Genomic DNA, 13443 nt, shown 5'->3' on the forward strand with positions numbered 1-13443 from the left:
CTTTGAATTTCTTTTCATAAATGAGGTCAAAATGCCTCATAATTTAAACTTGTGTTCTATAAACAAGGTCAGATGGCACAATGGAGCGTGCATGTAAGCAGAGGGGATCTGTTTAATAAGAGTGGCCACCATTCCTTGCCGCCCGATTCATACACAGTGTTTGCAAGGCCCCATAAGCACAGAACTTTGGCAGGCTCACGATGCATCGAGTTCAGCAGGACTCAAAGCGAGTTCAAGGCAAATGTGCTACAAACAACTGAGTGAGCAGGTGGGTGGGTGCTGACAGCCACAAGAGGCCATGCTTTCCTTTCAATCCAGAATCCGCTGCACATGCAAAAACGAGGCAGCATGTTTCTAAGAAACAAAAACAACCAAACACTCCTTTCATATCCTCGCTTACTCCTGCCACTCCCCTGCATTAACCAACCACTTGAGCTGACAATGACAGCACAGGAGAAGGAAAGACAGAGAAACTCCATGGTTCTTTTTCCTTTCAGTCTTTCCTTCCATAAGCCAAGACTAATAGCCTGTGCAAATTGAGATGTGAAATAACGGTAGCCAGGTTTGTGCAGGGTTTCCTCTGTTCTGATAAAAAGAATATACAAATGCAGTTACAAGCCACGAAACACTACGAAACGTGATTTCAGTAATTCTGCATAGTTGTTAAATGCTCTTATATTTGCATTTCACACTGGCATTGCATGATAAAAAGATGAACAATAAAATTCACACTGATGATTTTTATTTTCACTTCATTCAGAATAACATTAAAGCACATAAACACCATGACAAGTAAAGAGAGACTACAGAAGAAAAAGAAAAGCTTTTCCTATTAGTACCTTTTACAGCACTTTTTCCTGCTTTTTGAACAAGAGGGTCACACATTTTCATCATACACTGGGCTCCACAAAGTATGTAGCTGGCCCCACTGAGAATCACTGAACTCAAGAACATTATGCCCAGATCTAAATGTGCTGCCCACACTTGGATACATTTACACTGACATCAGTCAAAGCAACCCCCAAAGAACTCACCTATGGGCTGATGGGAGTGGTGCTGAGTTTTAGTCCCACACTCTTAACTATTAGATTGCTTCAGTCCTTTTCTCATACCACTCACATGACTGCAACAACAAATCTGCTGAAACACTGCAACCCAATGTCTTTCAGCCAAAGATCTTTCTGAGTTCCTCTCATGACCTCTTGCATTCAGTTTACACTTTAGTTACGTTCTAAAGGCAATCAACATTGGCATCCTCATCTTTCCTATGTCATCTCTAACTTCCACACTCTGGGGAAGGGTCCCGGGCTGGGCGGGCTGGGCAGACCCCTCTCTCCCCCTATCAAACGAAGATGCACAGAGCCAGTTAAACCGGAGCACGTAATGATGCGGAGGTCTCTCTGCTGGACACCTGCCTCTTTCAGAGTACTCCCTGGTGCTCTGTGGTTCAGTGTTAACCAAACCCAGCCTGTGGTCCCAGACCCAGGCTGCTTCCCCATCACTCAGAGCTCTCAGATTTCCCCTGGGAAGTTGTTCTGTGAACCATTTAGTCTGGTGTCTAAAAATTCCTTCTTTACATACAGCCAGGTATCCCTTTGTCTCATTTCATTCCCCTCTTCTTGTTTTGTACCACTACTTTCCACTTCAATAAATTAATTTCCTGCCTGGAGATACATCCTGGCAAATGTGTCAGCTCGCATTGGTTAGATGAGAGACTTCTGTCATTCTTTCAAATGTTTCCTCTGTCTCAATAATCCTGAGAGCTCTGGGGAGCCTGAGTTACTTGTCTATGAATTTCCTCTCACAGCCTCCTATTAGACTGGGGGGAAAAAAAAAAAAAAGGCAGACTGCCTGGGGTGAACTCACTCAGCTCTTATCTCTTTCCATCACATTTCTTTCCTCAATTTCCCGCATCCTTTCTTTCATTCTATCTGAAGAAGCATTTTTACAGATTTCAAAGCTAACCCGCATTCTCTACCTAATTTCAATCTACCCCTTTCCTTCCCTCTTCTTGTTTGCTGCTTTCATGTTACCCTTTCTGCCTGGACCATCATCAAACCCACACTGTCAGAGCACATCTCTCTCTGTTCAATTCCTTGAAAGGCTGGGCTAACAGGACAGCGTCGGGTTCATCACCTCCCATGTCTTCCTCAATCTTCTGTACTCTGGATTCCACGGCTACTGTGCTGAAACTGCTCTCCTAGGCCACAGATGAGGGCAGCTGGACTCGGGGCCATTTCTCAGACTCGTCCTGTAAGAGGTCTGCAGCACTGGATGGAGGGGATGGGCCACTTGTGCTGGGCGTGCTTCATTCCCTTGCCACCAGCAACCTCTTCCCTTCCAACCTCCCTGGTTATTCTTGCTCAATCACCTTTAATAACTTTTCTTTGGCCTGACCATGTCTACATGTCGAGTTCCCTGTGGGCTGTGTACCTTCTTCTGCTTTTCATTCTGCATTCTCTTCTTCAGCAAGTTCACACGCTCTTACTCTTTAGGTAACAATCCTACAGAGATGGTCTATCACTCGAGGGTTTTGCCTACACTCTAAACCTTAATGTCTAAATTCGTGCTTAACATCATGATGTGAATAGAGTGAATAACTAACAATTCTAAGCAGCTTTTAACATGTCAAGTACAGAACTAAGCCAGAGGCAGTAATATGAAGTGGTTGAGGTTACTGACCCTGGAGACTGTATCTACCTGCATTTAAATCCCTGTCCAACACACAATCTGTGTGACCTTGGGAAAGTCACTTAGTCTCTCTGTGCCTCAGATTTCTCATTTGTAAGAATAAGAACAGTACCTTTTCTTAGGGATGATGTAGGGATTAAATCTAAGTTGAAATATGTCAGACAGTTAGAACAGTGCTTAGTACACACCTAGTAGGCATTAGCTATTATTAATACTGTTGTTGTTGTTCTCCTAAAAACCTAATGAGACAGGTTCTATGATTTAACCCATTTAGACAATGAGAAAATGAAGGTAAGTTATCATGGGTCACAATGAATTGCAAACTCTAGATGTTTAAATCTTCTTTTTCAGATGCTTAAATCTGAATTCATCATATTTCCCATTTAAATTCAACTTTTGCTGTGTGCCTTTCTTGATTAAAGTTGTTCTATCTGTCCTCACTCCGTTCACCACATATACCCCTCCTAACATTCAACATATTATTTCAAGAGTCATTTTTATAAAATAATAATAGTTCTTAGATCCCTCCCTACCTTACAAAAAAACCCACAACTCATTTTAAAGCATAGTCTTGTCACTCTTTTATAAATCCCTCTAAGATCTGGCTTTAGAATATCTTACCTCTATTAACAATACTGATCTTCCTATCTTTCTCTAAAACTATATTCTACATTTTGTTCCAAACCCAAGGATGTTCATGTCCCCCCAGTGTCTCAACATTTCCTACTCATCCCATTCAAATCCCACCTTCTCTAGTAGGACCCCTCTAAATCCAATCCTTTACTATTTCATAGCGCCATCTTCTACCACTTACCTCCAAGAAGCCCCACAAACTGATTCTTTAAACTTTAATACTCTTTATATTTCAAGAGTAATTCATGAGGCTGTAAAACAGACATAAAAAAATCAAAGGCCCCTCATCTTTCCCATCATCTTCATCCTATCCTCCACAAATCACTCCATTTAGCAACTTTTTCCTGCACTGACAAATATAACTTTTATATGCATGCTTGGTGACTTTTTTCCTTAAAATACATATGATAACCATTTGTTTAAATCCGTATATTTTCCCCCAACTTTCTAACAGCTAAGTAGCTTTCTAAATCTATTTTTCATTATGGTTATGTGTAAGGAAGATCATTCCATTTCTTCCCCTATCTTCTCTATATGAATATCCTTAAGGGTAAAGACCATGTTTTATTTGCCCTTATATCTCCAAGAGGACCTTGTACCAAGGCCAAGAACTGTTTAACAAAATAGTAACAATATCTGTCATTAATTCAGTGTTCACTGTATGCCAGGAAAACCACTGTTAATGCTTCACATATATTATCATATGTAATTCTCATAACCCACCCAATTATTCCCATTTCACAGAAGACAAAAATCACATAGTTAAGGACAGAAGAGTCTAATTTACATTTATCTGACTCTGGAGCACATCTGCTTCATCTCTTTGCTTATAGGTAATAAAACTGTCATAAGAACATCTTTTGCTTTTTCAACCAAAGCTGGGAGAACATAAGAGTTCCGAGTATTCCAGTGTAGGCAGATGGGGCCGAAGATAAACAGATGGGCCTTGGAATGAATGGTAAGTAGATGGAGGCAAGTGGCTGCAGCCATAAGGCTAACCCACCATTCAGTTGTTCAAACCATGTTTACTGAGAACCTACTAAAAGTTAAATTACTTACTTCCCCTTCTTCAGGCTCCTCATTATGGTATTCTTTAGTAGTAGCTGCCATCATTTATTAAAAACCTATGTGCCAAATGTTTCATTATTATTTCTATTAACATTTTCTAATACTGACAAACTTCCCTGGTGGCTCAGACAGTAAAGCGTCTGCCTACAATGCAGAAGACCCGGGTTCGATTCCTGGGTCGGAAAGATCCTCTGGAGAAGGAACTGGCAACCCACTCCAGTACCCTTGCCTGGAAAATCCCATGGACGGAGAAGCCTGTTGGGCTACAGTCCATGGGGTCGCAAAGAGTCAGACACGACTGAGCAACTTCACTTCACTTCAATACTGACAAAAATTCCATAAGACAAACACCAGCACCACTATTTACAGATAGGAAAACGGAGACCCCAAACCATTAAATTTCTTGTCAAGATTAGTCTGTAATGAATAGCAAAGCCAAGATTCAAATTGAGGGTATGCAGGGTTCCAAAGTCCGACCCTTTTTTTAATCATCCAGGATGGTGCCTTTCAATTCTGAGCGAAAAGAACTATGACTTCTTTAAAATTTAAACTCAGTCAGGATTCCCTCTGGCTTCAAGTATCAGACCCAACTTCTGTGGTTGAATCAAATGAAGATTTATTTTTCTCAAAACAAATCAACAGCTGGGCAGACCAAGTCTGGTACAGCGTTCCAGAAGGCCATCAAGCTTCCCAGCCCACTTACCCCTCAAGCTTCTAGAATTTGGTCACAAGACGGCTTCTGCGGTTAGAAAACAGCATCCATTATCCTGGAAGAGAGAACGAGAAGCACAAAGAGCAACAGCCTAACACGCAAGAGAGTCTGTGGAGAACCCCTCCCAGCTACCTTATTGGCCAGGACGATGTCACTTAGACATCGCCCAGCTGCAAGGGATTCTGGGAAATCAAGTTTTGGTGTGTATGTGTTTTGTTTTGTTTTTACCTGACCACCACTAAAAAGTGGGAAGGATGGAAATGATTGCGCACCTAGCTGTGTCTGCTCCACAGGGTAATGTAGAGTGCAAGCCATCCTAGAGAATCAAGGTACCTTGAGAAGAAAGCAATAAAAGAACTTTAAGTCTACATTTAAAAGCCCTCTTGGTTGGGCAAAGTCACCCACTGATGGGGGTGGAGGTCGGAAGAATGTGAAAGTTTTACAGACGCATCCAAGCAGCTGATCCAGAGGAAAAACACTGAGACCCAGGTGACTTCACACAAACTGTCCTGGCCGACTCACAGGTTCAATCACTGTTTCCTGTGAGTCGTCACTGTTTCCCTTCCTCCCACTCACTCGCTGTAGAGTTACTTTAGACGAGAGCTTACAGGCTCCTCCGACTCTTCCAGCATTCATAATAAAAAGTAGAGTGTGTTCAAATTTCAGTTCAAGCAAAATAAAATCCTCGACCATGTGTTATTATGAGAAGCATTATCTTTACAAAAAGATAATGGTTCCAGGGATATTATTTATGCAACCACAGCCACACTCTCAAGTCACTGTATTAAGAAAGTAGGCCATAGAGCTTTAGGCTGTTTACATTTTATTTCAAAGTTCAAACTTTTCTCATAAAAACCTCAAACAATTCTGCGATGAGAAGATTGTATTTGTGAAAAGATATATATGGAGAGAAGGGTGACAGAAAGCCAGCAAAAGAACTTCTGTGAGCTATATCCTAGGTTCACAGGAAATACAAGATGACATGAAATCACATTCAGTTATACAGTTCAGAGTAACATGCATGCCAAGGAAGTGGTAAGAGTTCCCAATGGGCCTGCCTACTTCTTTCCAGAACTACCTTGTGTGCCTAAAGAATTTGGCCACTTACTTATGAATGGACTTGTCACTGAAAACAGCATCTTCAGTCTTTCTCTCTCATCAGGTAAAATTACGTTTTCCTTTGCTACCCCACACGCAACACTAGGAATCAGCATATTGGCTCTCGAACTTGCATTTGTTTTTCTGTCAAATGCTGAATTTCTCTAAGTTAAAGGAGAGGTGAAAAGACCTCGCCTTACTCAGCCAGTCCCCAAAGTAATGGTATTTGATCTTCTTCCTTCATGGTTCATATCAGTGAAACGAGTCTTTACCAGAATGACTGATATTCAATGCAATCTGAGTTCGCACAATTCCTTCGGTTATGGGCATTTTTTGGTGCACCACCACACGGAAACCGCCACCTGATGTTTCTATTCTGAACTCATTACATTCGCCAAGAAAAACAAGGATATGAATGTAGGCCAGTCAAACTGTGAGTCACACCAAGTTCCAGGGAGACACGCAACCAAAGTTCAGTCACAAACTAAGACAACACACCCACCTGGATCCCTCAGAGTCCAAACCCACATTTCAGAAATAGAAGCTCTGCAAAGAGAAGTGGTAGAGGTTTCACTCAAACCCTCCTCTTCTTCAAAAGCTGCCTAATGAGTGTGTAAACTTAAAACTCCTGGAAAGGCCCACTTTTTCATCTAAAATCCAGTTGTTTGGTGTCTTAGATCCTTAAATAGGGGGCAAAGTATTGATGTAAAAGAAACCCTCACCACTTGGCTTTTTGAAACATCAACCAATGCCAAACTGGCATCAATAATTACTGTTTAAATAAAGAGTGTAAAAAAATAGAAAAGTCTTTGTATTTTCTAGGGTAGGTTAGTTCAGCTTTCTTTTTTTAATCCATTAGCTCCATTTAATGACGCATCAGTCTTTATGGTAGTGATATATGTGACAAACGTTATAGGCTTTTGGCTAGGAAAATCATTCTAACATGCATGGCAATGAATTTGAGAAAGTGATGACATAATACACTATAGATTCAAGGAACTACATAAGCCCAGAGCAGTTATTGGATAGTGTCAACATGGGGGCAGCTGGATGACTGATTTAATTGTGAAATTATCAACTTTTAGTTGAAGGGAAATGCTGGCTAGAGGACAGACACTTTGTTTCCTTTGTCCTAAAACAACACCCAGTGTCAGTAACCTTAACAGCTTTGGATCGCATACTTAAACCCATCTGTTTCACCATGGTTAAAAAACAATAAAATCATGGTTTCCTGAACGATTTCACAATCAGATGCTTAACTGGGATTTTTTTCTTACTTTCAAAACTAATGTGACTTTCTAAGGAAATCTTTGGGAATAAAAAAAATGTCATAATTATGTATTGGGTTGGCCAAACAGTTTGTTTAGGTTTTTTCCATGTTACAGAGAAACTCAAACTTTTTGGCCAACCTAATGATATCTCTTGCCTATGTGTGCACCTTAAAGGAACATTTCTTTAGTAAAGAATCAAGACACAGACCCAAATGTGAATGGATATTCATACATTCATTCACTCATTCATTCACTGTTTTGAAAAGGTAATTCAAATCAGATCAGAAACATGTAATAATATCTCTGAAAAGACATGAGTGATGAATGAGGTATTTTAGTTAACAATTTAAAAGATGCGCTTTTGAGGATATAGGTATTTTTTAAAATGGGAGATGAGAACCTCAAAAAGTTACTTTTAATGTGACAAATTACCAACATAATCTAAATTAACTACAAAAGTACAAATAGTTCATGAATATGAAAGGTTTTCAAAAGAAGTCAGCTAGTCAGTAACGGGTTTGGGGGGGGGGGGGGCGGGGATTGACCTTGTTCTGATTTATCTCCTGCAAGCACAGTGCGCAACAAAAAGACTACCTAAACAGTTAATGAACGCTCTCTCACTGAACTTGATTCCAAAAAATGACTAGAATGCCCCTGAAGTTAGGCACTATTGATATGTAACAACAGTGTGCCCTGAATATCAAGTCAACATCTGTCCGCAAAGGCCAGGTTATCCCATTTTTTAAAGGAGCTATCGTAGCTGGTCAAAGAATTTAACCAAAACCTGATTCTACCTTTCTCAATAACTCAAACATCTTTCAAGTTTTGTCCTTTGAACACACTGTGTTTTAGTATACCACATCTGCCTCCTACACACAGATGGAGAAAGAGAAATGTTGGTTAAAAATAAGTATGTAAACTTAAAGGTTGCTACTCAAACTGCGAATGCAATTTAAAGCTTTGTTATATTCAAGTCAGTAAGCAAGGACTCATTTCTTGGAAAGAATTATAAATCTGAATTTGGAAAACAAGATAACATCCTAATGATACTACTTGACTGGTTTTTGCAGCTTTCTTTCGGTATTACAAACAGCAGTCTGAATACTCCATCAGTCAAGGCTTCAGAGAGCTCTCACCAGCCCACAGGAATTCCACCTCACCTCCTGGACTTTCCTGCTGAAAAAGTGCATTGGAAAATACAGTGTGTTTTATGTACTTCTACTCAGATGGTAAACAATTTGTCCGTAACGCAGGAGACCTGGGTTTGATCCCTGGGTCGGGAAGATCGCCTGGAGAAGGGAATGGCTACCCACTCCAGTATTCTTGCCTGGATAATCCCATGGACAGAGGAGTCTGGGGGGCTACAGTCCATGGGGTCGCAAAGGGTCAGACTGTACTGAACAAATAACTCTTTCACTTTCACAGAACATAAATAGCAAAGACTCGGTCACCATTATTTCAGTGACATTAGCCAATTTCTGTTTCTCAGTCCAAAACACAGCCCAAAATTAAAATATATAGGCTTTTTCAGTGAAGCACACCTCCTCTTTGCAAAAATAATCTACTCTTCATCCATCCTGTGCAAATTAAAAATTTTAAGAACAATACAGATCCAGGTGTCATGCATGCATGCATGAGTGTGCGCTCAATCGCTTCAGTTGTGTCCAACTCTTTTGCGACCCTTTGGACTGTAACCCGCCGGGCTTCTCTGTCCATGGGACTTCCCAGGCAAGAATACTGGATCGGTTTGCCATTTCCTCCTCAAGGGGATCTTCCCCACCCAGGGATTGAACCCATGTCTCTGGTGGTTCCTGCACTGCAGGTGGATTCTTTACCACTGAACCACCAGGGAAGCCCTTAGGTGTTTTATAAACAACAGCAAACAAAACACCTCTTTTTTGCCCTGCAACCTAACTGGTATCTGGCTAGAAAGACAGAGAACCCCATCAACAAAGTCCCGTGTCTCCACACTTCCCGACCTAGGTTGATTAGATGCAATATTGTGGCTTCTTTCTTTCCTCTCCGGAAATGTCCTGACGTACAGGCACCTGGGATGCAGCTTTTGATTCACAAAGAAGTCCACGCCCGTTTCCTCCCGACCTGGCAACAGAAGGATCCTCACTGCTGAGGCACTCTGGTGAAAGAAAGGGAAACTTGACTCAGGAGTCCCAGCCCAAATACTTTCTTTGCTTCCCCAAAAGAAAGAGCCTTCAGCACTGATAAGTGAGGGTTCTCAATCAGTGTATGAGGTCGTTTTTCCCCAGAAAGTCAATCATACCCAGTTAGTGACCTGGGCACACAAACACCAAGCAAGAAACAGCTAAAGGGTTTGAAACCGGAAATAAACAAAAAAACAGAATTGTGTACTTCTGCTGATCTAAATATCCTTTTGCTCCCAACAGGCAGTTCCTTTCCCTACATACCGAACTGGGACATGAGATCAAGTTCTTCTCTATTGCTCCCTGCAATTCTTATTGAAAATAAGGATCTGTTTTGGCCCCACATGTTGAAAAATTCATGTTCCTATAATTAAGAGTTTGTTTGCCACGCCTTCAGCCACATTTCCCAGTTAAAACTCCCTTCTCTAAAAATGATCCATGAAAACAACTACCAGCTCTCGTCTTTCTCTGAAACAGCCACAGAAAACAGATATGAAGGTTCTCAACAGCCTTTCTAACCTTTCCAGATCACAACGTTGGCAACCAAAGGGATCCTCCGTTAAGATGTGAGAGAAAAAGAACCGGCGTTGAAGCATGCCCCCAAGAGACCGGTTTTCCCACAAGCTCATAATTAATACACTCCAAGTGAATTTCTCACGTTCTGACGGAACTATAAAAAAGGATTTCTTATATTATGATATAAAAAATATGAATAACAATGACAGACTTTCATTTAAATGTAATACACCACAGGGGAGCCAATAAAACACAGAAACTTTTGTTCTCTCATCATAATTTTTAAGTCGATATTTCATAAACTTTTTGTGACATTTTAAAATAACACACACACACCCCTACACACCCCTACACACACACACACACACACACACACACACACACACACACACACAGACACCACACTTCTCTGATTGGGGTTCTCAAGTATTATTAGGAGAGTGGGGAGGGGGCGGTATTTAAGGACACAGACAAGATCTCACACGTCCAATCCTGGAGGTATTTTTCACCTAAAAGCTAGTTGGGAGCCCCAGGAGTTAAGCCTTACCCCACCCACCAAAAAGTGCCTGCTCCCACTGGGAAACTGGAGTGAGCTGGAAAAGAAAATCGGGCGGTGAAAAGGAGGAGCAGCTGCAACCACACAACGGTGCCACTACACTCCGGTCCCCGAGAGGAGCCAAGCGCCCTTACCTGGGGGGAGGAGAGCCGCCAGCACGAGTTGCAAAAGTTGTGCTTCACCTTCGCCCGGAGTTCAAAGCGCCGGCACTCCGGCCCCGCCGCAGGCTGGCTGCCCCGAGTCCTCTCTCGCCCCGCTCCCGCCTTCCCCACCCTCTCGGCCCTACACCATGTCAGGAATCCGGGCAAGCACCGAGCTGGGAGCTGACATCACTCCCAGTCCCAGGTACCTCCCCTCCCTCGCGCCCTCCCACCTCCCTCCCCGCGGGAAAGAGCCAAAGAGAGCGCGCGGGAGGGGCGTCGGCGCGCCGCGGTTCGCGCTGATTGGGCCCTCGGACTGTCACTCAGAGGAGCCCACTAATTTTACACATTCCTCTCTGAGCCCGGCGCTGGGCTGGAAGTGGGTGTTGATGGAAAAAAATGCTGCCTTTCCTGCTATCTGTAAGGGAAGGAGAATCATGGTACGAGGAAGATCCTTGCAGGTGGTGTTTTAAACTTTTCTTGGCGCATTTCCCAATCCCCCAGGTCAGAAACGAAACTAACCTATCCAAGCCCCCCTTTGAAGGAAAAACTGTCGCCTGTGTGTCACGGGCAAGTCCGAGTCCCGCGGCGCGTGCAGCAGAAAATGGCTAGCTTGAAGTCAGACAAATAAAGGAAACCGCCAGCTCGCTCAGCTCCCCTTTTATCTTAGGGTTGCTGGGCGTTCCCTTAGAACGGGAAATTTAGAACTTCAAAAGCTCTTCGAGAAGATAGGGAGGACAATCCTAGAAACTGCGACCCAGCTCTAGATTGTTAACCCTGGGGCGTTATCGACCATGCGGTTTGCTTTTGCTTTTAGTGACGAAAATCACAGCACGCGAGCTTCCAGGCAAATAAAATTGAACCTCTGAAGTAATAAAAATTACTGTTTACCTTTTTTTAAAGACCTCAGGGCTGCTGTTTTTATACACAACTGAAAAGGGGTGGAAATCTCACAATTGAGTTCAACAAGCCACAGGAGAATAATTATTGTTGAATGGAATCAATTGCAGTGGCTGAGCTATCAATTAAGAATTAACTAACATTTACCCTGGCAGCCATCAGGCTATACCCTGGCTAACAGAACAGAGAGATTCTCAGGAAATGGGTCTTTCAGTTTGCCTAATAACTGCCCCAAGGCAGGACTGAATTGTGAAACGTGGCCGTCTTTATACGAGATAAAGATAGATTATCCGTCATCTTCTGGAATTACAATGCACTGATTACTGACTTTCTCTTCATTTTTATTGTTTGTTTTTTTGATGGATGAGGACGTGTTTATTTTGCCATTCTGCCACAAATTGTAGAAGGGATGCACAGAGTCCACCAGTGTGTCTGAGTTAATTCCCACAACCATCCTGTAAAGTGAGTGTCATTAGCCCCATTTCAACATAAAGGAATGAAAGGCTCAGCAAGGTTACATAAGTAAATTGCTCCAGAACTGCAGTTGAAACCAAGGTTTATTGGATTCTGAAGCTATTTCTTCTCTCTAGAGCAGTGATTGCCCACAATCTACACACATATAATGCCAAACAAAAAAAAAAAAAATCCACCAACCCCAGCAACTGCTCTCACAGACCAATTTCTATATTATCAACATTGTGCTGTTTGTCAAGCCTACACTGCTCCAAGCTCCTAACTTTACTGAATCCATTTCCCTCCAGCTCTAAGTCCTTCTATGCACTACTTCCAAATGAGTTTGCTAAAACCCTGTTTGGTTTTGCTGTCAGCATCTTCCTCTTCCAAATCAGGTCCCTCTTGCCATGCAGTTCTTTGCTGGCCATTTAAAACTCTCTTATCTGGGCTCTCTGCACCTTTCCCACCTTGTCACCCCCTTCACTCCTGGGAAACATTTCACTTCAAACTGGTCTACTCCCAGATTCTTGATTGCATCTCACCTACTGGCCTACCTGGAATCCCCACTCTTCTGTTTGGGAGAGCTTTGTGAAGTGTTTTGTTTTGGTTTTGAGAGTTTTTAAGATATGTTCTCTTAGTAACTTTCAAAGATGTAATACTGTATTATTATCTATAGTTACCATGTTGTACATTACATCTCTATGGCTTACTTATTGTGTAAGTGGAAATTTTTACCTTTTGATCCCCTTCTCTCAAAGCCTTAAGTCCTTGTCCTTGCTGTGCCCTACAGTGGACAGAAAAAGGGGTCCATTGTCTAGTTCTGCACTTGCTTGCTGTGTAACTTTGTGGTGTGCTGTGCTAGGTTGCTTCAGTCATGTTCAACTCTTTGCAACCCCGTGGACTGTAGCTCTCCAGGCTCCTCTGTCCTTGGGATTCTCCAGGCAAGAATATTGGAGTGGGTTGTGATTTCCTCCTCCAGGAGCTCTTCCTGACCCAGAAATGGAAACTGCGTCTTTCACATCTCCTGCATAGGCAGGCAAGCTCTTTAACACTAGCGCCACCTGGGAAGACCTGGTCATTAAAATATCCATCAGAAACCTAATCACCTCTTTTATAAAATGGGACTAATAATACTCACATCAAAGGTTGTTAAAATCCTTACTGAAGTTGTATAGATGTGTTAATGTATGGTTATCTATGTCTTGCTTCCTTGCTAAGTCACTTCAGTCGTGTCCCACTCTGTGCG

The 13443-nt window shown here is 42.3% G+C and overlaps 1 protein-coding gene and 1 pseudogene across 3 annotated transcripts in view; both read right to left on the reverse strand.

The window, feature by feature from the left end:
* The window catches only part of PPFIBP1 (PPFIA binding protein 1), a 199401-nt gene extending 188450 nt beyond the window's left edge, over positions 1–10951 (reverse strand). For all 3 annotated transcript variants that reach the window (XM_052641467.1, XM_052641466.1, XM_052641465.1), the window contains exon 1: positions 10839–10951. The gene's annotated coding sequence lies outside the window, so the exon portion shown is untranslated. The remainder of the gene's footprint in view (positions 1–10838) is intronic.
* Positions 1–13443, reverse strand: part of LOC128048211 (histone-lysine N-methyltransferase SETMAR-like) — a 40860-nt pseudogene that overhangs the window by 22906 nt on the left and 4511 nt on the right.

The sequence above is a fragment of the Budorcas taxicolor genome, chromosome 5 (assembly GCF_023091745.1).
Source record: "Budorcas taxicolor isolate Tak-1 chromosome 5, Takin1.1, whole genome shotgun sequence".
Classification (NCBI taxonomy): Eukaryota; Metazoa; Chordata; class Mammalia; order Artiodactyla; family Bovidae; genus Budorcas; species Budorcas taxicolor.